This window comes from Triticum dicoccoides, chromosome 5A (genome assembly GCF_002162155.2).
Source record: "Triticum dicoccoides isolate Atlit2015 ecotype Zavitan chromosome 5A, WEW_v2.0, whole genome shotgun sequence".
Classification (NCBI taxonomy): Eukaryota; Viridiplantae; Streptophyta; class Magnoliopsida; order Poales; family Poaceae; genus Triticum; species Triticum dicoccoides.
The window spans coordinates 274102473-274128617 of record NC_041388.1 but is presented as its reverse complement, the minus strand read 5'-3'; the positions used below and the strand labels follow the sequence as shown (position 1 = coordinate 274128617).

The 26145-nt window shown below is 39.9% G+C and overlaps 1 protein-coding gene across 1 annotated transcript in view; it reads right to left on the bottom strand.

Annotated features, from left to right (window-relative positions):
• Positions 1 to 26145, bottom strand: part of LOC119299428 — a 97038-nt gene that overhangs the window by 69407 nt on the left and 1486 nt on the right. The window lies entirely within an intron of this gene.

Genomic DNA, 26145 nt, shown 5'->3' with positions numbered 1-26145 from the left:
CTTTCTGAGACCGCAAAACATAAATCCAGAGCACCTTTAAAGATCAAGGACTGACTAGACATTGTAATTCATGGTAAAAGAGATCCAGTCAAGTCATACTCAATGTAAACTAACAGTAATGAATGCAAATGACAGCGGTGCTCTCCAACTGGTGCTTTTTAATAAGAGGAGGATGACTCAACATAAAAGTAAATAGATAGGCCCTTCGCAGAGGGAAGCAGGGATTTGTAGAGGTGCCAAAGCTCGGTTTTGAAATAGAGGTGAATAATATTTTGAGCGGTATACTTTCATTGTCAACATAACAACTAAGAGATGGCGATATCTTCCATGCTACACACATTATAGGCGGTTCCCAAACAGAATGGTAAAGTTTATACTCCTCCTCCACCAACAAGCATCAATCCATGGCTTGCTCGAAACAACGAGTCCCCCAACTAACAAGAGTCCCCGGGGGAGTTTTGTTTGCAATTATTTTGATTTGATTTGCATAAAGCATGGGACTGGGCATCCTGGTGACCGGCCATTTTCTCGCGAGTGAGGAGCGGAGTCCACTCCTCTTGAGAATAACCCGCCTAACATGGAAGATACGGACAACCCTAGTTGATACATGAGCTATTCGAGCGTACAAAACATGATATTTATTTGAAGGTTTAGAGTTTGGCACATACAAATTTACTTGGAACTGTAGGTAGATACCGTAAATAGGTAGGTATGGTGGACTCATATGGAATAACTCTGGGGTTTATGGGATTGGATGCACAAGCAGTATTCCCGCTTAGTACAGGTGAAGGCTAGAAAAAGACTGGGAAGCGACCAGCTAGAGAGCGACAACAGTCATGAACATGCATTAAAATTAATCAACATCGAATGCAAGCATGAGTAGGATGTAATTCACCATGAACATAGATATCGTGAAGGCTATGTTGATTTTGTTTCAACTACATGCGTGAACATGTGCCAAGTCAAGTCACTTAAATCATTCAGTGGAGGATACCACCCTATCATACCACATCACAACCATTTTAATAGCATGTTGGCACGCAAGGTAAACCATTATAAGCTCCTAGCTAATCAAGCATGGCATAAGTAACTATGGTATCTAGTTGTCATTGCAAACATGTTTATTCATAATAGGCTAAATCAGGAACGATGAACTAATCATATTTACAAAAACAAGAGAGGTCGAGTTCATACCAGCTTTTCTCATCTTAGTCAGTCCATCATATATCGTCATAATTGCCTTTCACTTGCACGACCAAAGATGTGGATAATAATAATAGTGCAGGTGCATTGGACTAAGCTGGAATCTGCAAGCATTCAATAAACAGGAGAAGACAAGGAAGTATAGGCTCTTTTGTCAGATCAACAATAATGCATATAAGAGCCACTTCAACAATTTAATTATGGTTTTCTCCTATCGACCCCCAAAGAAAAGAAAAGAAATAAAACTATTTACACGGGAAGGCTCCCAACAAGGAAAAAGAAGAACAGGAAATCTTTTAGGGTTTTCTTTTTAATTACTACCACAATCATGGAAATTAAAACTAGCTAAAAGCTACAACTAATTTTTTTGGTTTTTCTTAAGGTTTTTTAAACACACAAGAAGAAAGCATAAAAAGGAAATAAACTAGCATGGATGATACAATGAAAAAGTATGAGCACCGACATCTAGCAATGGGTGTGTGAACATGAATATACTGTCGGTGAGAAATACGTACTCCCCCAAGCTTAGGATTTTGGCCTAAGTTGGTCTATGGCCACGGTTGGCCTGGCGGATATCCATAGTAATAGTTGGGGTCGTACTATGATGCAGCAGTCATTGCATCGTGGGTTGCAGCTTGGAGGCGAGCTATCTCAGCTCTCCTCTTATACTCTTCCGCCTCCTCTCTAGTTATAAAATATCTCCTTTTTGCCTGAAAGTCAAAGAAAGTAGAAGCAGGGAGAGCGACGTGATAGGTGCGTCGTCTGTCAAAGATTAGTCAGTACTGGAGGAACTGATCGTTCCTCTCAACAAACTGATGACGAACCATAGCCTCATAATCCAAATAAGCAGGAGGCAACTCAATATCATCTTCACGTATGGTTATACCGAGAAAATTAGCTATGCGGGTTGCATAAATTCCACCAAAGAAATATCCATTAAATCTATTAAGATGCAACCTACGTGCAATAATGGCTCCCAAATTATAAGATTTATCTCCTAATACAGCACTCCTAAGAATACTGAGGTCAGGGACACACATGTGACATGCCTCATCTTTACCATTAATGCATCTACCTATGAAGAGGGCAAAATAATGTATAGCAGGAAAGTGAATGCTCCATATGGTAGCTTGTGTTATACCTCTAGATTCCCCCACAGTTATACTAGCAAGAAAATCTCTAAATTCAGATTTGCGAGGTTCCCTAACACTACCCCATTGTGGAAGTTTGCAAGCAGTGGTAAAATCCTCTAAGTCCATCGTATAAGATTTTTCATAACGATCAAACAGGATAGTTGGAGAATTGCGTGAAGATGAAAATTCAAACCTCCTCACAAAGGAACTAGTGAGATAGTGGCACTGGCGACACTTTTCCTCCTCGAAGCTCACAAGATCAGTGTTACGCAAATATGCGTTAAATTCTTCCTTGATTTCCGCTCGATCCATAAAGTCCTCTGAAGGCCATTCACAGGGCCGCACTGGAGCGTCCCTTGGTGGCTCATCATCAACATCACGCATTGCAAGCATGGGCTCTTGTTTCCTTGAAGAGCCACCTTGGTACATTTTCCTAAACATATTTCTTCCTCTGAAAAATTTCTGAAATTTTTAGCAACTTCAAATAAAAGTAATCCAAACTCAACAAAATTGATAGCAACTACTCCTACAAGTGCCTAGAGCCTATATCATGCATCAAAACTACTTGGAACCACATAAATTTGACATGCAAGCTCAAGAACAGGGTCACCTAGGCAGCACAAATTTGCAATGAATAAAGCACTAGATCAAAAACTAATTGGACCAATGGAGGAGTCACATACCAAGGAACAACCCCCCCCCCCCAAGCAGTTTTGTGAGAGGTGCTTTGAGCAAGGAGATCAAAAATGGCAGCAAAATGAGCTTGGACTCGGGTTTGAACTGGATAATCATGTTTGTGGGAGGAAGAAGGAGTGTGTGGGTGCAGGAATAAGTGGAGGAGGGCCACCATGGGCCCACGAGGCAGGGGGGCGCGCCCAGGGGGTAGGGCGCGCCCTCCACCCTCGTGGCTAGGTGGATGCCCCCTGTGCTGTGTTCTCAGTGCCAAATATTCTCAAATATTCCAGAAAAAATCATATTTAAATTTCAGGGCATTTGGAGAACTTTTATTTTCGGGTATTTTTATATTGCACGGATAATTCAGATAACAGACGAAAAATACTTATTTTTATTTTATTTAATATAAATAACAGAAAGTAAAAGGAGGGTACAAATAGTTGTGTTTTCTAAATTCATCCATCTCATGATCATCAAAAGGAACCCATTAACAAGGTTGATCAAGTCTTGTTAACAAACTCATTCTGAATAACATGGAACCGGAGAATTTTCGAATAACACTAGGTTACCTCAACGGGGATATGCACATCCCCAACAATAAGAATATCATAGTTCTTCTTGATAGTAGGAAGAGGAAATTCAAAACCTCCAAAAATAATCGATGGAATTTTTCCAATAGAATTGATATTGTGGACTTGAGGTTGTTTCCTTAAAAAGTGTACCGTATGCTCATTACCATTAACATGAAAAGTGGCATTGCCTTTGTTGCAATCAATAACAGCCGCTACAGTATTCAAAAAGGGTCTTCCAAGAATAATAGACATACTATCATCCTCGGGATTATCAAGAATAACAAAGTCTGTTAAAATAGTAACATTTGCAACCACAACAGGCACATCCTCACAAATACCGACAGGTATAGAAGTTGATTTATCAACCATTTGCAAAGATATCTCAGTAGGTGTCAACTTATTCAAATCAATTCTACGATGTAAAGAGAGAGGCATAACACTAACACCGGCTCCAAGATCACATAAAGCAGTTTTAACATAGTTTCTTTTAGTGGAGCATGGTATAGTGGGTACTCCTGGATCTCTAAGTTTCTTTGGTATTCCACCCTTAAAAGTATAATTAGCAAGCATGGTGGAAATTTCAGCTTCCAGTATTTTTCTTTTATTAGTAACAATTTCTTTCATATACTTAGCATAAGGATTCATTTTGAGCATATCAGTTAATCGCATACGCAAAAAGATAGGTCTAATCATTTTAGCAAAGCGCTCAAAATCCTCATCAACCTTTTTCTTGGATGGTTTAGGAGGGAAATGCATAGGTTTCTGAACCCATGGTTCTCTTTCTTTACCATGTTTCCTAGCAACAAAGTCTCTCTTATCATAACGTTGATTCTTTGATTGTGGGTTATCAAGATCAACAATAGGTTCAATTTCTATATCATTATCATTGCTAGGTTGAGCATCAACATGAACATTATCATTAACATTATCACTAGTTTCAGGTTCATTACCAGATTGTGTTTCAACATCAGAAATAGAAATATCATTTGGATTCTCACGTGTTTCAGCAATAGGTTCACTAGAAGCATGCAAAGTCCTATCATTCTTCTTTTTCTTCCTTTTAGAAGGACTATGTGCATCTATATTATTTCTCTAAGAATCTTGCTCAATTCTCTTAGGATGGCCTTCAGGATATATGTATCCCCGAGTCACTTTACCACCTCTAGTCATAACTCTAACAACATTATCATTATTCTTAGTATTTTTCAGTTCATTGATCAAATCATTTTGAGCTTTAAGTACTTGTTCTACTTGAGTGGTAACCATAGAAGCATGTTTACTAATAGTTTTAAGTTCACCTTTGACATTATCCATATAATCACCCAAATGTTCAAGCATACCAGCACTGCGTTTTAATTCTCTACCAAAATAAGCATTGAAGTCTTCTTGCTTAACCATAAATTTATCAAACTCATCTAAGCATGGGATAGAAAACTTAGTAAATGGGATTTCAGCTTTATCATATCTATAGAGAGAATTTACCTTTACTACCTGTGTCGGGTTATCAAGACCATGTATTTCTTCAGTAGGTGGTAAATTAAGACCATGTATTTCTTCAATAGGAGGTAAATTCTTAACATCTTCAGCTTTAATACCCTTTTCTTTCATGGATTTCTTTGCCTCTTGCATATCCTCAGGGCTGAGAAATAGAACACCTCTTTTCTTCAGAGTTGGTTGAGGAATAGGCTCAGGAAGTGTCCAATTATTTTCATTTGTCAACATATTATTCAATAGAATTTCAGCTTCATCCGGTGTTCTTTCCCTGAAAACAGAACCAGCACAACTATCCAGGTAATCTCTGGAAGCATCGGTTAGTCCATTATAAAAGATATCAAGTATTTCATTTTTCTTAAGAGGATGATTAGGCAAAGCATTAAGTAATTGGAGAAGCCTCCCCCAAGCTTGTGGGAGACTCTCTTCTTTTATATTCACAAAATTATATATATATATATATATATATCCCTTAAAGCAGCTTGTTTCTTATGAACAGGGAAGTATTTAGGAGAGAAGTAATAAATCATATCCTAGGGACTATGCACACAACCAGGATCAAGAGAATTAAACCATATCTTAGCATCACCCTTTAATGAGAACGGAAATATTTTAAGGATATAAAAGTAGTGAGTTCTCTCATCTAGTGAACAGGGTGGCTATATCATTTAATTTAGTAAGATGTGCCACAACAGTTTCAGACTCATAACCATAAAAAGAATCAGATTCAACGAAAGTAATTATATCAGGATCAACAGAGAATTCATAATTCTTATCAGTAACACAGATTGGTGAAGTAGCAAAAGCAGGGTCAAGTTTCATTTTAGCATTAAGGGGTTGCTACTTCCATTTAGCTAATAACCTCTTTATATCATATCTATCATTGCAAGCTAAAATGCTCTAGCAGATTCTTCATCCAGAACATAACCCTCCGGAACAACAGGCAATTCATATTTATTAGGGGGAGAGTCTTCATCATCACTTTCGTCAATATTATCAGTTTCAATAATTTCATTCTCTCTAACCCTAGCAAGTTGTTCATCAAGAAATTCACCAAGTGGCATAGTAGTATCAAGCATAGAAGTAGTTTCATCATAAGTATCATGCATAGCAGAGGTGGCATCATCAATAGCATGCGGCATATCAGAATGAATAGCAAAAGCAGGTTTAGGTGTCGCAAGCTTACTCAAAACAGAAGGTGAATCAAGTGCAGAGCTAGATGGCAGTTCCTTACCTCCCCTCGTAGTTGAAGGATAAATCTTGGTTTTTTGATCTCTCAAGTTCTTCATAATGATAAGCAGATATAAATCCCAAGTGACTCAAAGAATAGAGCTATGCTCCCCGGCAACGGCGCCAGAAAATAGTCTTGATAACCCACAAGTATAGGGGATCGCAACAGTTTTTGAGGGTAGAGTATTCAACCCAAATTTATTGATCTGACACAAGGGGAGCCAAAGAATATTCTCAAGTATTAGCAGCTGAGTTGTCAATTCAACGACACCTGGAAACTTAATATCTGCAGCAAAGTATTTAGTAGCAAAGTAATATCATCGTAGTGGTAATGATAGCAAAAGGTAATGGTAGCAAAAGTAGTGTTTTTGGTATTTTGTAGTGATGATAGCAATAGCAATGGAAAAGTAAATAAGCGGAGAACAATATATGGAAAGCTCGTAGGCAATGGATCGGTGATAGAGAATTATGCCGGATGCGGTTCATCATGTAACAGTCATAACCTAGGGTGACAAAGAACTAGCTCCAATTCATCAATGTAATGTAGGCATGTATTCCGAATATAGTCATACATGCTTATGGAAAAGAACTTGCATGACATCTTTTGTCCTACCCTCCCGTGGCAGTGCGGTCCTAGCGAAAACTAAGGGATATTAAGACCTCCTTTTAATAGAGTACCAGACCAAAGCATTAACACATAGTGAATACATGAACTCCTCAAACTACGGCCATCACCGGGAGTGGTCCTGATTATTGTCACTTCGGGGTTGCCGGATCATAACACATAGTAGGTGACTATAGACTTGCAAGATAGGATCAAGAACTCTCATAAATTGATGAAAACATAATAGGTTCAAATCTAAAATCATGGCACTCGGGCCCTAGTGACAAGAATTAAGCATAGCAAAGTCATAGCAACATCAATCTCAGAACATAGTGGATACTTGGGATCAAACCCTAACAAAAATAACTCGATTACATGATAAATCTCATCCAACCCATCACCGTCCAGCAAGCCTACGATGGAATTACTCACGCACAGCGGTGAGCATCATGAAATTGGTGATGGAGGATGGTTGATGATGACGCTGGCGACGGATTCCCCTCTCCGGAGCCCCGAACGGACTCCAGATCAGCCCTCCTGAGAGGTTTTAGGGCTTGGCGGCGGTTCTGTATCGTAAAACGCGATATCGTAAAACGCGATGAATCCTTCTCCTTTATTTTTTCTCCCCGAGAGCAAATATATAGAGTTGGAGTTGAGGTCGGAGGAGCTCCAGGGGGCCCACGAGGTAGGGGGCGCGCCCAGGGGGGCAGGCGCGCCCGCACCCGCGAGGCTAGGGTGTGGGCCCCCTGGTCTTCATCTTTTGCAAGGATTTTTTATTATTTCCAAAAAGACGTTCCGTGAAGTTTTAGGTCATTCCGAGAACTTTTGTTTCTGCACATAAATAACACCATGGCAATTCTGCTGAAAACAGCATCAGTCCGGGTTAGTTCCATTCTAATCATGCAAGTTAGAGTCCAAAACAAGGGCAAAAGTGTTTGGAAAAGTAGATACGACGGAGACGTATCATACATACGTGTCGGTTCCCCTTCTATCACTAGGATCAAGCACCGTAAGATCGAACCCACTCAAAGCACCTCTTCCCATTGCAAGATAAATAGATCAAGTTGGCCAAACAGAACCCAAATATCAGAGAAGAAATACGAGGCTATAAGCAATCATGCATAAAAGAGATCAAAGAAACTCAAATACTATGATGGATATAAAAAGATAGATCTGATCATAAACTCAAAGTTCACCCGATCCCAACAAACACATCGCAAAAGAGTTACATCATATGGATCTTCAAGAGACCATTGTATTGAGAATCAAGAGAGAGAGAGAGAGAGGTGAAGCCATCTAGCTACTAACTACGGACCCGAAGGTCCACAAAGAACTACTCACGCATCATCGGAGAGGCACCAATGGAGGTGGTGAACCCCATCCGAGATGTTGTCTATATTGGATCTGGTGGTTTTGGACTTTGCGACGACTTGATGAATATTTCATTGACTCCCCTAGGGTTCTGGAAATATTTGGGTATTTATAGAGCAAAGAGGCGGTCCGTGGGGACAGTGAAGGAAATATGCCGTAGAGGCAATAATAAAGTTGTTATTTATATTTCCTTATATCTTGATAAATGTTTATTATTCATGCTAGAATTGTATTAACCAGAAACTTAGTACATGTGTGAATACATAGACAAACTGAGTGTCACTAGTATGCCTATACTTGACTAGCTTGTTAATCAAAGATGGTTAAGTTTCCTAACCATTGACATGAGTTGTCATTTGATTAACGGGATCACATCATTAGAGAATGATGTGATTGACTTGACTCATCCGTTAGCTTAGCACTTTGATCATTTAGTTTACTGCTATTGCTTTCTCCATAACTGATAACCCACAAGTATAGGGGATCGCAACAGTTCTCGAGGGTAGAGTATTCAACCCAAATTTATTGATTCGACACAAGGGGAGCCAAAGAATATTCTCAAGTATTAGCAGCTGAGTTGTCAATTCAACCACACCTAGAAACTTAATATCTGCAGCCAGGTATTTAGTAGCAAAGTAATATGATAGTAGTGGTAACGGCAACAAAAGGTAACGGTAGCAAAATTAATGTTTTTGGTATTTTGTAGTGAGGATAGCAATAGCAATGGAAAAGTAAATAAGCGAAGAACAATATATGGAAAGCTCGTAGGCAATGGATCGGTGATAGAGAATTATGCCGGATGTGGTTCATTATGTAACAGTCATAACCTAGGGTGACACAGAACTAGCTCCAATTCATCAATGTAATGTAGGCATGTATTCCGAATATAGTCATACGTGCTTATGGAAAAGAACTTGCATGACATCTTTTGTCCTACCCTCCCGTGGCAGCGGGGTCCTAGCGGAAACTAAGGGATATTAAGGCCTCCTTTCAATAGAGTACCGGACCAAAGCATTAACACATAGTGAATACATGGACTCCTCAAACTACGGTCATCACCGGAAGTGGTCCTGATTATTTTCACTTCGGGGTTGCCGGATCATAACACATAGTAGGTGACTATAGACTTGCAAGATAGGATCAAGAACACTCATATATTAGTGAAAACATAATAGGTTCAGATCTGAAATCATGGCACTCAGGCCCTGGTGACAAGCATTAAGCATAGCAAAGTCATAGCAACATCAATCTCAGAACATAGTGGATACTAGGGATCAAACCCTAACAAAACTAACTCGATTACATGATAAATCTCATCCAACCCATCACCGTCCAGTAAGCCTACGCTGGAATTACTCACGCACGGCGGTGAGCATAATGAAATTGGTGATGGAGGATGGTTGATGATGACGATGGCGGCGGATTCCCCTCTCCGGAGCCCCGAACGGACTCCAGATCAGCCCTCCCGTGAGAGTTTAGGGCTTGGCGGCGGCTCCGTATCGTAAAACGCGATGAATCTTTCTCCCTATTTTTTTCTCTCTGAACACGAATATATAGAGTTGGAGTTAAGGTCGGAAGAGCTCCAGGGGGCCCACAAGGTAGGGGGCGTACCCAGGGGGCAGGCGCGCCCCCACCCTCGCGGCTAGGGTGTGGCCCCCCTGGTCTTGATCTTTTGCCAGTATTTTTTATTATTTCCAAAAATAGTCTCCGTGAAGTTTCAGGTCATTCCGAGAACTTCTGTTTCTGCAGATAAATAACACCATGGCAATTCTACTGAAAAGAGCGTCAGTCCGGGTTAGTTCCATTCAAATCATGCAAGTTAGAGTCCAAAACAAGGGCAAAAGTGTTTGGAAAAGTAGATACGACGGAGACGTATCAATAACTTATACATGTTCCTATGACTATGAGATTATGCAACTCCCGAATACCGGAGGAACACTTAGTGTGCTATCAAACGTCACAACATAACTGGGTGACTATAAAGATGCTCTACAGGTGTCTCCGATGGCGTTTGTGGAGTTGGCATAGGTCGATATTAGGATTTGTCACATCGTGTATCGAAGAGGTATTTCTGGGCCGTCTCGGTAATGCACATCACTATAAGCCTTTGCAAGCACTGAAATTATCGGTAACAGATAGTTTTGTGATAAGGTAATTTGTAACGGGTAACAAGTAACAAAAGTAAACAAGGTGCAACAAGGTGGCCCAATCCTTTTTGTAGCAAAGGACAAACCTGGACAAACTCTTATATAAAGGAAAACGTCCCGAGGACACATGGGAATTATCGTCAAGCTAGTTTTCATCATGCTCATATGATTCATGTTCGTTACTTTGATAATTTGATATGTGGGTGGAACGGTGCTTGGGTACTGCCCTTCCTTGGACAAGCATCCCACTTATGATTAACCCCTCTTGCAAGCATCCGCAACTATGAAAGAAGTATTAAGGTAAACCTAACCATAGCATGAAACATGTGGATCCAAATCAGCCCCTTAAGAAGAACCGCATAAACTAGGGTTTAAGCTTCTGTCACTCTAGCAACCCATCATCTACTTATTACTTCCCAATGCCTTCCCCTAGACCCAAACAATGGTGAAGTGTCATGTAGTCGGCGTTCACATGACACCACTAGAGGAGACACAACATACATCTCATCAAAATATCGAATGAATACCTAATTCACATGACTACTTATAGCAAGACTTCTCCCATGTCCTCAGGAACAAATGTAACTACTCACAAATCATATTCAAGTTCATAATCAGAGGGGTATTAATATGCATAAAGGATCTGAACATATAATCTTCCACCGAATAAACCAACTAGCATCAACTACAAGGAGTAATCAACACTACTAGCAACCCACAGGTACCAATCTGAGGTTTTGAGACAAAGATCGGATACAAGAGATGAACTAGGGTTTGAGAGGAGATGGTGCTAGTGAAGATGTTGATGGAGATTGACCCCCTCCCGATGAGAGGATCGATGGTGATGATTTCCCCCTCCCGGAGGGATGTTTCCCCGGCAGAACAGCTCCACCGGAGCCCTAGATTGGTTCCGCCAAGGTTCCGCGTCGAGACAGCGGCGCTTTGTCTGGAAAGCTTCCTTTGTATTTTTCTAGGGCGAAAGACTTCATATAGGATAAGATGGGCACCGGAGGCCTGCTAGGGGGCCCACGAGGCAGGGGGCGCGCCCAGGGGGGTAGGGCGCGCCCCACCCTCGTGGACGGTGGGTGGCCTCCCTCTGGTGCTTTCTTCGCCCAATATTTTTTATATATTCCAAAAGTGACTTCCTGGAGTTTCAGGACTTTTGGAGTTGTGCAGAATAGGTCTCTAATATTTGCTCCTTTTCCAGCCTAGAATTCCAGCTGCCGGCATTCTCCCTCTTCATGTAAACCTTGTAAAATAAGAGAGAAAAGGCATAAGTATTGTGACATAATGTGTAATAATAGCCCATAATGCAATAAATATCGATATAAAAGCATGATGCAAAATGGACGTATCAACTCCCCCAAGCTTAGACCTCGCCTGCCCTCAAGTGGAAGCCGATATCGAAAAATATGTCCACATGTTTAGAGAGAGAGAGGTGTCGTGAAAATAAAATACGGACATGAGGGCATCATGATCATTCTTAGAATAGCAACATATATATATATATTGTCATATGATTTCTTATGCTAAAGTAACAATCTATTCACAATGTAAAGTATGAATCAAAAACATCATTGAAAGATAGCAAACTATAATCTCAATCATTGAAGCAATTGCAATTTATCATAACATCGGAAAGAATCAATATAAGAGCTTTTAAGCAAGTCCACATACTCAACTATAATTTAGTCTTTCACAATTGCTAACACTCATGCAATACTTATGGGTATGAAGCTTTAATCGGACAAAGAGAAAGATAGGGGCTTATAGTTTCGCCTCTCAACCTTTTACCTCAAGGGTAATGTCAACAATAATAGTTTATGAAAACCCACATCCAATTAGCTATATATATCAGGATCTTTCCAACACACAGTTCTTGCCAAACGATAAAATGTAAAAAGGAAAGGCGAATATCACCATGACTCTTGTATAAGGTATAGGACAAAAATAAAAGATAGGTCCTTCGCAGAGGGAAACAGAGGTTGTCATGTGTTTTTATGGTTGGATGCACGAAATCTTAGTGCAAAAGAACATCACTTTATATTGCCACTTGTGATATGGACCTTTATTATGTAGTTCGTCGCTTTTATTTCTTCCACATCACAAGATCGTATAAAGCTTATTTTCTCCACACTAACAGATCATATATATTTAGAGAACCATTTTTATTGCTTGCAACAATGACAACTTACTTGAAGGATCTTACTCAATCCATAGGCAGATATGATGGACTCTCATGGCAAAACTGGGTTTAAGGATATTTGGAAGCATAAGTAGTATCTCTACTTGGTGCAAAGGATTTGGCTAGCATGAGGGGGAAAGGCAAGCTCAACATGTTGGATGATCCATGACAATATAATTTATTTCGGATGTAAGAAAACATAACCCATTACGTTGTCTTCCTTGTCCAACATCAACTTTTTAGCATGTCATATTTTAATGGGTGCTCACAATCATAAAAATGTCCAAGATAGCATATTTATATGTGAAAACCTCTCTTTCTTTATTACTTCCTATTAATTGCAACGATGACTAAAACTATGTTTGTCAACTCTCAACAACTTTTATTCATCATACTCTTTATATGTGAAGTCATTACTCTCCATAAGATCAACATGATCTCTTTATTTCTTTTTATTATCTATTTTATTCCCTTAAGATCATAGCAAGATAGCAAAGCCCTCGACTCAAAACTAATCTTTATTATATATAGCTCACAGACTCGATTACATAGAAGGATCCTAAAGCAAAACTCAAAACCAGATCATACTGAAACTTTATTCTACTAGATCAAGATATTACCAAAAGGATCAAACTAAGAAAAATGGTAAAGAGAAAAGTGTGATGGTGATACGATACCGGGGCACTCCCCCAAGCTTGGCAATTGCCAAGGGGAGTGCCCATACCCAATACTTAGTTCTCCTTTGGTGGTAGTGATGATGGAGTTGTTGATGAGGTAGGCTTGTCGTCCATATTCCAAGGCATATGATCACCATCATAGAAAGATGATCGAGTCTCCGGGATCCTCAAATCTGCAGCCAAACTCATCCTCTTGAATCTATATTCATACTCATAGTTTTGGTTTTGCAGGTCATAAATATGAGCTTGGAGGTGCTCGATTTTCCCGTGAAGCTTGATGGTGGTCTCCCCAATGTTCTTGGCATCCAGCTTGTGGTTGTTGGTGAACTCCGCGATCATCATGTGGTTGGTGTCAAGTCCGTGTTCCACCATCCGCTGGCACTTGAAAACTTGTTGCTCCATTGCTTCAAGTCTTGTCTCCATGCTTCCGGTCCTCCTTGGTCCCTCAACATTGTGGATGTGCAGCACCCCCTCACGCAACTCAATGGTTTGAGGGTGTTGCAGCACCTCCGCGAGGTAGGGGTTGATGACCCTCTCGAAAAACTTGTCCTTGGGGGCGCTTGGATACGTCATGGTGATCTAGATCTATTAGAAAAATAGCTCGAAACAAAAGCAGAGGATATTTGTGTGGTACGGTGGTCAAAACCTTTGGGAGATTATATAATGAATTTTTACCGACCAAAAGAAGTATCGTGCAAGAAAACGGAGTCCGGAGGGCACACGAGGCGCCCACGAGGCAGGGGGCGTACCCAGGGGGGTAGGGCGCGCCCTCCACCCTCGTGGATCCCTCGTGTCCTTCTCGGACTGCTTCTTATTTTCCTATTTTCTTAAATATTCCAAAACGGAGAAAAATTGCTGTTAGAACTGTTTTGGAGTTGGTTTACTTACCGTACCACATACCTATTCCTTTTCGGAGTCTGAAACGTTTTGGAAAGTGTCCCTTATGTACTCCTCCGGGGTTATGGTGTCAATAACATTGGTTTCAACATTTATGGGATTACCTAAGATATAATGTTTGATTCTTTGACCATTCACCACCCTCGGATTTGTGCCTTCGAAGTTGTTGATTTTTATGGCAGTGGAACGATAGACTTCCTCGATAACGTAAGGACCTTCCCATTTAGAGAGGAGTTTTCCTGCAAAAAATCTTAAACGAGAGTTGTATAACAGTACATAATCACCTACATTAAACTCACGTTTTTGTATCCTTTTGTCATGCCATCTTTTAACTTTTTCTTTAAATAGTTTGGCATTCTCATAGGCCTGGGTTCTCCACTCATCAAGTGATGTAATGTCAAATAGTCTGTTCTCACTAGCAAGTTTGAAATCATAATTGAGCTCTTTAATGGCCCAATATGCCTTATGTTTTAGTTTGAGAGGTAAGTGACATGCTTTTCCATAAACCATCTTATACGGAGACACACCCATCGGATTTTTATATGCAGTTCTATAGGCCCATAATGCATCATCAAGTTTCTTGGACAAATTCTTTCTAGATCTATTAACAGTCTTTTGCAAAATTAATTTAAGCTCTCTATTACTCAGTTCTACTTGACCACTAGACTGTGGGTGGTATGGAGATGCAATTCTATGATTAACATCATACTTAGCAAGCATTTTACGAAAGGCACCATGAATAAAATGTGAACCACCATCAGTCATTAAATATCTAGGGACTCCAAACCTCGGAAAAATAACTTCTTTAAGAATCTTAATAGAGGTGTTGTGAACAACACTACTAGTCGGAATAGCTTCTACCCACTTAGTAACGTAATCAACAACAACTAAAATATGTGTATACCCATTAGAGGAAGGAAACGGTCCCATATAATCAAAGCCCCAAACATCAAATGGTTCAATAACAAGTGAATAATTCATAGGCATTTCTTCACGTCTACTATTATTACCAATTCTTTGGCATTCATCACAATACAAGACAAACTTACGGGCATCCTTGAAGAGAGTAGGCCAATAAAAACCGGATTGCAATACCTTATGTGCAGTTCTATCTCCAGCGTGGTGTCCTCCATAAGCCTCAGAGTAACACTTGCATAGGATCTGTTCTTGTTCATGCTCAGGTACACAACGTCTAATAACACCATCTACTCCTTCTTTATAAAGGTGTGGGTCACCCAGAAGTAATGTCTTAAGTCATAGATTTTTTTATTTTGCAGTTGTGTGGAACTAGGTGGTATAAATTTAGCAACAATGTAATTAGCATAATCAGCATACCATGGAGCAGTACGAGAAGCATTTATGACAACTAATTGTTCATCAAGGAAGCTATCATCTATATGTAGTGGGTCATCAAGAACATTTTCTAACCTAGACAAGTTGTCTGCAACGGGGTTCTCATCTCCCTTTCTATCAATAATATGCAAATCAAATTCTTGTAGTAGGAGAACCCATCTAATAAGTCTAAGTTTAGCATCTTTCTTTTCCTTAAGATATTTAATAGCAGCATGATCAATGTGAACAGTAACTTTAGAATCAATAATATAAGGTCTGAACTTATCACAAGCAAATACAACAGCTAAAAATTATTTTTCAGTAGTAGCATAATTTCTTTGGGCACTGTCTAGAGTTTTACTAGCATATTGGATAAAATTTAATTTCTTATCAACTCTTTGTCCTAGAACAGCACCTACAGCATAATCACTAGCATCACACATAATTTCAAAGGGTAAATTCCAATCAGGTGGCTGAATAATAGGTGCAGAAATCAAGGCTTTCTTAAGTATTTCAAATGCTTCTACACAATCATCATCAAAGACAAAAGGAACATCTTTTTGTAAGAGATTAGTCAGAGGCCTAGAAATTTTTGAGAAGTCTTTAATGAACCTCCTTGAAAGAACAAGTGCTCCCTGGGTGGTTTTGGTAATTAATGTCAACATATCTCTTGTTGGACTAATGTTTTCATCTAGTATATTTCAGACAAGTTCATCAGATGGAGTGGCGTGGACAAGAGGATATGGAACTCTTTCAAGATGCTAAGGAGAAAGAATTGGCTCAAGCTCAAAAAGCTGAAGACTCTACATTTTTTACTTTTAGTGATACAAGATGACATTAAGTCCATAGGAAAGCCAATACTATTAAAAGGGGATGAGGTGTTGCTTAATGGCTTGCTTGCTCAAAATGCTTAGTGATATGCTCCAAAACCCTCAACCACTTTCCCATATCCACATATGTCTCAAACCAAAAGTCAAACTCAGCCCCACCAAAAATTTCCATCCGGCGCCACCGAGTTCACTTGACACAGCCACTGCCACAAACCCTAATCAATTCGGTCTCACCGATGGGATCTTGGTCTCACCGAGATGGGCTTGCAAACTCTCTGTTACCTATTGCAATAATTTCGGTCCCACCGAGATATGCTATCGGTCCCACCGAGTTTGCTTGACCAACTCTCTGTTTTGCTTGTTACCAAAATTGGTCTCACCGAGTTTGCGTAATCAGTCAAACCGAGACGAGTATTACCCTAACCCTAGCACATCGGTCCCATCGAGTTGATCATATCGGTCCCACCAAAATGTCTAACGGTCACATTATGAACTAAATCGGCCCGACTGAGTTGTGTGATTCGGTCCCACCGAGTTTGGTGATTTGTGTGTAATGGTTAGATTTTGTGTGGAGGATATATATACCCCTCCACCCACTCTTCATTCGTGAGGAGAGCCATTAGAACATGCCTACACTTCGGGCATACATTTTCTAAGGAAGAACCGCCTACTCATGTGTTGAGGTCAAGATAATCCACTCCAACCACATAAATCTTGATCTCTAGCCTTCTCCAACTTGCTTTCCACTCAAATCATCTTTCCACCAAATCCAAACCTATGAGAAAGAGTTGAGTGTTGGGGAGACTATCATTTGAAGCACAAGAGCAAGGAGTTCATCATCAACACACCATCTATTAGCTTTTGAAGAGTGGTGTCTCCTAGATTGGTTAGGTGTCACTTGGGAGCCTCCGTCAAGATATTGGAGTTGAACCAAGGAGTTTGTACGAGCAAGGAGATCACCTACTTCGTGAAGATCTACCCTGGTGAGGCAAGTCCTTCGTGGGCGATGGCCATGGTGGGATAGACAAAGTTGCTTCTTCGTGGACACTTCGGGGGTGGAGCCCTCCGTGGACTCGCGCAACCTTTACCATTCGTGGGTTAAAGTCTCCATCAACGTGGATGTACGATAGCACCACCTATCAGAACCACGTCAAAAACCTTTGTGTCTCCAAGTGCATTTGCACACTCAAATTCCATCCCTTTACATTCTTGCAACTTGCATGATTTACTTTCCACTGCTCATATACTCTTGTCATTCTTGCTTGATATGTATTGTGAATGCTTAAACTTGTGCTAAAACTCCACTTCAACTTAAAGAATTTAAAAACTGTAACTTTTCTTACTAAGAGTCTATTCACCCCCTCTAGACACCTCTTCTCGATCCTTTCAATTGGTATCTGATATGTCTCCAACATACCTATAATTTTTTATTGTTCCATGCTATTATATTATCAATCTTGGATGTTTTATATGCATTTATATGCTACTCCCTCCGTCTCATAATGTAAGACGCCATTTTATACTACACTAGTGTCAAAAAATGTCTTACATTATGGGACAGAGGGAGTATTTTATATGATTTTTGGGACTAACCTATTAACCTAGAGCCCAGTGCCAGTTTCTGTTTTTTCCTTGTTTTTGAGTATCGCACAAAAGGAAAACCAAACGGAGTCCAATTGACCTAAAATTTCACGAAGATCATTTTTGGACCAGAAGAAGCCCACGGAGTACCGGAGATGGGCCAGAAGAGCCTGAGGAAACCACGAGGGTGGGGGCGCGGGGCGCGCCCCCTACCTCGTGGCCGCCTCGGAGACCCCCCTAACTTGTTCCCGACTCAAACACCTCTTATATATCCCAAAACTTCCAGAAAGAAACCTAGATGGGGAGTTCCGCCGCCGCAAGCCTCTGTAGCCACCAAAAACCAATCTAGACCCGTTCTGGCACCCTGCCGGAGGGGGAATCCCTCTTCGATGGCCATCTTCATCATCCCGGCACTCTCCATGACGAGGAGGGAGTAGTTCACCCTTGGGGCTGAGGGTATGTACCAGTAGCTATGTGTTTTATCTCTCTCTCTCTCTCTCTCGTGTTCTTGATTCGGCATGATCTTGATGTATCGCGAGCTTTGCTATTATAGTTGGATATTATGATGTTTCTCCCCTCTACTGTCTTGTAATGGATTGAGTTTTCCATTTGAAGTTATCTTATCGGATCGAGTCTTTAAGGATTTGAGAACACTTGATGTATGTCTTGCATGTGCTTATCTATGGTGACAATAGGATATCACGTGATCCACTTGATGTATGTTTTGGTGATCAACTTGCGAGTTCCGTGACCTCATGAACTTATGCATAGGGGTTGGCACACGTTTTCGTCTTGACTCTTCGGTAGAAACTTTGGGGCACTCTTTGAAGTTCTTTGTGTTGGTTGAATAGATGAATCTGAGATTGTGTGATGCATATCGCATAATCATACCCACGGATACTTGAGGTGACATTGTAGTATCTAGGTGACATTAGGGTTTTGGTTGATTTTTGTCTTAAGGTGTTATTCTAGTACGAACTCTATGATAGATTAAACAGAAAGAATGGCTTCATGTTATTTTACTATGGACTCTTGAATAGATCGATCAGAAAGGATAACTTTGTGGTGGTTTCATACCCTACAATAATCTCTTCGTTTGTTCTCCGCTATTAGTGACTTTGGAGTGACTCTTTTGTTGCATGTTGAGGGATAGTTATATGATCCAATTATGTTATTATTGTTGAGAGAACTTGCACTAGTGAAAGTATGAACCCCAGGCCTTGTTTCAACGCATTGCAATACCGTTTTCACTCACTTTTATCATTAGTTACCTTGCTGTTTTTATATTTTCAAATTACAAAAACCTATGTCTACCATCCATATTGCACTTGTATCACCATCTCTTCGCCGAACTAGTGCACCTATACAATTTACCATTGTATTGGGTGTGTTGGGGACACAAGAGACTCTTTGCTATTTGGTTGCAGGGTTGTTTGAGAGAGACCATCTTCATCCTATTCCTCCCACGGTTTGATAAACCTTGGGTCATCCACTTGAGGGAAATTTGCTACTGTCCTACAAACCTCTGCACTTGGAGGCCCAACAACGTCTACAAGAAGAAGGTTGTGTAGTAGACATCAAGCTCTTTTCTGGCGCCGTTGCCGGGGATGTTAGCGCTTGAAGGTATATCTTTAGATCTTGCAATCAAATCTTTTTGTTTCGTGTTTTATCACTAGTTTAGTCTATAAAAGAAAATTACAAAAAAATGGAATTGAGGGTACCTCCTATGCTTCATCTTGTAAATATCTTTCATTAAAATAAGGATTCCGATAATTGTGCCAAAATGCTAGAAGAAGAATGGATTAAAATGTTTGGCACTAAATCTTTGAATGATGAGCATGATTGCAATGTTGTTAGTATGAATCCTTTGAATATCCATGATGCTAATGATATGCAAATCCACAAGCTTGGGGAAGCTATGTTTGATGAAGATGATATTTTTTGTCTCCCAAGTTTTGATGAGCAAATTTATTATGATGATAGCATGCCTCCTATTTATGATGATTATATTGATGAAAGTGGGTTTGGAAGAGTGTCAACTTTAGGAAGTGATGACCCCACTATTTTGGAGGTTGTTGAATCTCATTGTGATAATTATAAAAGTGGATTTGGAGAGGTCATGACTTTATTTAGTAATGATTCCACTATTTCGGAAGTCGCTCCAATTGATTATGAGAACAAAGTTGCTATCTATGATGATTATTGTGATGACTTGTATGCTATTAAGAATAATCATAACCATGAAACTTGTCATCATGATTTTAGTTTTCAATTGGATTATGCCTCACATGGTAATTATTATTTTTGAGTTTGCTCCCACTATTATTCATGAGAAGAAATTCGCTTATGTGGAGAGTAATAAAATTTATATGCTTGTAGATCATGAAAATAATGCTTTATGTGATGGTTATATTTTTGAATTTATTCATGATGCTACTGAAAATTATTATGAGGGAGGAATATATGCTTGTAGGAGTTGCAATAATATCAAGTTTCCTCTCTATGTGTTGAAAATCTTGAAGCTATGCTTGTTTTACCTTCCTATGCAAGTTGATTCTTGTTCCCATAAGTTGTTTGCTCACAGAATCCCTATGCATAGGATGTGGGTTAGAATTAAATGTTCTAGTTATATTCTTTATGATGCTCTCTTTATGTTTCAATTCTTATCTTTTATGTGAGCATCATTGAAATCATCATGCCTAGCTGGGGGCGTTAAACGTAAGCGCTTGTTGGGAGGCAACCCAACTTCATTTTGTTCTTTGCTTTTTGCTCCTGTTTAGTAATAAATAATTCATCTAGCCTCTGCTTAGATGTGATTTTATGTTTTAATTAGTGTTTGTGCCAAGTAGAACCTTTGGGAAGACTTGGGTGAAGTCTTTGCGATCTTGCTGTAAAAAACAGAAACTTTAGCGCTCACGAGTTTTGCTGCCATTTTTTTACTGGAGAGTGATATTAGGTTGATTCTTTTTGAAGATGATTAATAGACAAATTCCTCATATCCACCTATTTATTTCAGAATTTTTGGGGTTACAGAATTATTGGTTTTATACAGATTACTACAGACTGTTCTGTTTTTGATAGATTCTGTTTTCATTGTGTTGTTTGCTTATTTTGATGAATCTATGAGTAGTATCGGAGGGAATGAACCATAGAGAAGTTTTAATACAGTAGATATTACACCAATATGAATTTAGAATAAGTTCACAATAGTACCAAAAGTGGTGATTTATTTTCTTATACTAACGGAGCTTACGAGTTTTGTGTTGAGTTTTGTGTTGTGAAGTTTTCAAGTTTTGGGTAAAGATTCGATGGACTATGGAATAAGGAGTGGAAAGAGCCTAATCTTGGGGATGCCCAAGTCACCCCAAGGTAATATTCAAGGACAACCAAGAGCCTAAGCTTGGGGATGCCCCGGATGGCATCCCCTCTTTCGTCTCCGTTCATCGGTAACTTTACTTGAGGCTATATTTTTATTCACCACATGATATGTGTTTTGTTTGGAGCGTCATTTTATTTTATTTTGTTTTGCTTGCTGTTTGAATAAAATACCAAGATCTGAAATTCTTAAATATTGGAGAGTCTTCACATAGTTACATAATTATTCAACTACTCATTGTGCTTCGCTTATATCTTTCAGAGTAGTTTGTCATTTGCTCTAGTGCTTCACTTTTATCCTTTTGGACCACGATGGTGGTTTTATTTTGAAGAAATAGATGAACTATTGTGATTCACTTATATTATTTTGAGAGTCTTTAGAACAGCACGATAGTTTGCTTTGGTTATGAAACTAGTCCTAATATGATGGGCATCCAAGATGGGTATAATTATAATAAAAACTTTCATATAAAGTGCATTGAATACTATGAGAAGTTTGATACTTGATGATTGTTTTGAGATATGAAGATGGTGATATTAGAGTCATGCTAGTTGAGTAGTTGTGAATTTGAGAGATACTTGTGTTAAAGTTTGTGATTCCCATAGCATGCACGTATGGTGAACCGTTATGTGATGAAGTCGGAGCATGATTTATTTTTTGATTGTCTTCCTTATGAGTGGCGGTCGGGGACGAGCGATGGTATTTTCCTACCAATCTATCCCCCTAGGAGCATGCGCGTAGTACTTTGTTTAGATAACTAATAGATTTATGCAATAAGTGTGTGAGTTATTCATGACTAATGTTGAGTCCATGGATTATACGCACTCTCACCCTTCCACCATTGCTAGCCTCTCTTGTGCTGCGCAACTTTCACCGGTACCGTAAACCCACCATTACCTTACTCAAAACAACCACCATACCTACCTATTATGGCATTCCCGTAGCCATTCCGAGATGTATTGCCATGCAACTTTCCACCGTTTCGTTTATTATGACACGCTCCATCATTGTCATATTGCTTTGCATGATCATGTAGTTGACATCGTATTTGTGGCAAAGCCACCATTCATAATTCTTTCATACATGTCACTCTTGATTCATTGCACATCCCGGTACACCGCCGGAGGCATTCATATAGAGTTATATTTTGTTCTAAGTATCGAGTTGTAATTCTTGAGTTGTAAGTGAATAAAAGTGTGATGATCATCATTATTAGAGCATTGTCCCATGTGAGGAAAGGATGATGGAGACTATGATTCCCCCACAAGTCGGGATGAGACTCCGGACGAAAAATAAAAAAATAAAAGAGAAAAAGGCCATAAAAAAGAGAAGGCCCTAAAAAAACAAAAAAACAAAAGCAAAAAAAGTGAGAGAAAAAGAGAGAAGGGGCAATGCTACCATCTTTTTACCACACTTGTGCTTCAAAGTAGCACCATGATCTTCATGATAGAGAGTCTCCTATGTTGTCACTTTCATATACTAGTGGGAATTTTACATTATAGAACTTGGCTTGTATATTCCAATGATGGGCTTCCTCAAAGTACCCTAGGTCTTTGTGAGCAAGCAAGTTGGATGCACACCCACGTAGTTTCTTTTGTTGAGCTTTCGTACACTTATAGCTCTAGTGCATCCATTGCATGGCAATACCTACTCACTCACATTGATATCTATTGATTGGCATCTCCATAGCCCGTTGATACGCCTAGTTGATGTGAGACCATCTTCTCCTTTTGCCTTCTCCACAACCACCATTCTATTCCACCTATAGTGCTATGTCCATGGCTCACGCTCATGTATTGCATGAAGATTGAAAAAGTTTGAGAACATCAAAAGTATGAAACAATTGCTAGGCTTGTCATCGGGGTTGTGCATGATTTAAATATTTTGTGTGATGAAGATAGAGCATATCCAGACTATATGATTTTGTAGGGATAGCTTTCTTTGGCCGTGTTATTTTGAGAAGACATGATTACTTTGCTAGTATGCTTGAAGTATTATTATTTTTATGTCAATATTAAACTTTTGTCTTGAATCTTAAGGATCTGAATATTCTTGCCACAATAAAAAGAATTACATAGATAAATATGTTAGGTAGCATTCCACATCAAAAATTATGTTTTATCATTTACCTACTCGAGGACGAGCAGGAATTAAGCTCGGGGATGCTTGATACGAATCCAACGTATCTATAATTTTTGATTGTTCCATGCTATTATATTATCAACGTATCTATTAAGCTCGGAGAAGTTCTTTGTGTTGGTTGAATAGATGAATCTGAGATTGTGTGATGCATATCGTATAATCATACCCACAGATACTTGAGGTGACATTGTGTAACGCCCTCGATGCGGCTATATCTCCCACGTGTCGAAGCACGACTAGAGGCATAACCGCATTGAAAGCAATGTCGCAAGTGAGGTAATCTTCACACAACCCATGTAATACATAAGGGAAAAAGATACATAGTTAGCTTACAATCGCCACTTCACACAATACATGAATAAAGCATTACATCATCCAAATACAATCAAGGTCCGACTACGGAACCAAAATAAAAGAAGAACCCCAAATGCGACAAGGTCCCTGATCGACCCGACTGGGCTCCACTACTGATCAACTAGAATGAAACAACACAAAGGACAAGATCTTCATTGAGCTCCTCCTTGAGCTTGGTAGCGTCACCTGCTCGGTAACATCGGCACCTCCAAACTGGTTTTGGAAGTATCTGTGAGTCACGGGGACTCAGCAATCTCGCACCCTCGCGATCAAGACTATTTAAGCTTATGGGTAAGGTAAAGGTATGAGGTGGAGCTGCAGCAAGCGACTAGCATATATGGGGGCTAACATACGCAAATGAGAGCGAGAAGAGAAGGCAAAGCACGGTCGATAAAATTATGATCAAGAAGTGATCCTAGAACAACCTACGTCAAGCATAACTCCAACACCGTGTTCACTTCCCGGACTCCGCCGGAAAGAGACCATCATGGTTACACACGCGGTTGATGTATTTTAATTAAGGTCAACTTCAGGTTTTCTACAACCGGACGTTAACAAATTCCCATCTGCCCATAACCGCGGGAACGGCTTTCAAAAGTTCAATCCCTGCAGGGGAGTCCCAACTTAGCCCATGACAAGCTCTCACGGTCAACGAAGGATATTCCTTCTAGCAGGAAGTCCCGATCAGACTCGGAATCCCGGTTACAAGACATTTCGACAAGGTAAAACTAAACCAGCAACACCGCCCGAATGTGCCGACAAATCCCGATAGGAGCTGCACATATCTCTTTCTCAGGGCACACTCAGATTGTCTTAGGTACGGGTAGGCCTGCCCAGAGTTGCCCCTGGTGGCCACCGACAGCTGACAGGTTGGACCAACACTCAGAGGAGCACTGGCCCGGGGGGTTAAAATAATGATGACCCTTGAGTCTGCAGAACCCAAGGGGAAAAAGGGGTAGGTGGCGAATGGTAAAACCAATGTTGGGCAGAACCCAAGGGAAAAAAGGGGTAGGTGGTGAATGGTAAAACCAATGTTGGGCATTGCTGGAGGAGTTTTACTCAAGGCGAACTGTCAAGGGGTTCCCATTATAACCCAACCGCGTAAGGAACGCAAAATCCGGGAACATAACACCGATATGACGGAAACTAGGGTGGCAAGAGTGGAACAAAACACCAGGTATAAGGCTGAGCCTTCCACCCTTTACCAAGTGTATAGATGCATTAATTAAATAAGAGATATTGTGATATCCCAACAAGTAAACATGTTCCAACAAGGAACAACATCTCCATGTTCCAACAAGGAACAAACTTCAATCTTCACCTGCAACTAACAAGTTATAAGATGGGCTGAGCAAAGCGGTAACATAGCCAAACAACGGTTTGCTAGGACAAGGTGGGTTAGAGGCTTGGTTCAACAATATGGGAGGCATGATAAGCAAATGGTAGGTATCGCAGCATAGGCATAGCAAAAGAGCGAGCAACTAGCAAGCAAAGATAGAAGTGATTTCGAGGGTATGATCATCTTGCCTGAGATCCCGCAAGGAAGAAGAACGAGTCCATGAAGAAGACAAACGGGCGTAGACGAACGGGTCCTCACAAACGCGATGTTATCGGAACCAACCCGAAGAAGCAAACACCAGAAAGAAGCACACAACATAGTAAACAACCATCACATAAGCATGGCATGATGCGCAAACAAGTATGATGCATGTCCGGTTTAAATATGCATGGCATGGCAAGGGGCACAAACAAAACTACAAGTTAAGTGGAGCTCAATATGCAACGAGTTGCATATCGACGGAACACCACATGCCTTATTTAGTTCTCTCTCGTTTATGTACTCAACAAAATTAAATGTTGTTAGCATGGCAAGAGGGTGAAGCATAATAAAACTATCTAATCTAGGCAAGTTTAAATGAGGCCGGAACAAGAAAACAACAAGTCCGGTAACTCCTCATGTGCATATTTTAGGTTTGGTACTGTTCTGCCCTAAACATAATTTTAGAGTTATTAAACATGCAAAACAAGTACACCATGTTAAACTAGGCATTTTTCCACCCCATTTACATATAAAGTTTAATAAATTCGGAGTTACGGTTATTTAGTTATGAAATAAATCATTTTAGCAAGTTATTTAAGCAAATTTAAACAAACAACATTTTAAGCATTTTAAACATGGATGAAAATGACATATTATAAAACTAGAAAAAATTCTAAGCAACTTTCATGTTAAGTTTGTTTAAATCCGATGCATGGTTGATGAGTTTTTATATGCATGAAGTGCAAGGGTTTTCCTGCAAATATGTAAAACCCCGGTTAATTAACAAATTCGCAGAACCAAAAAA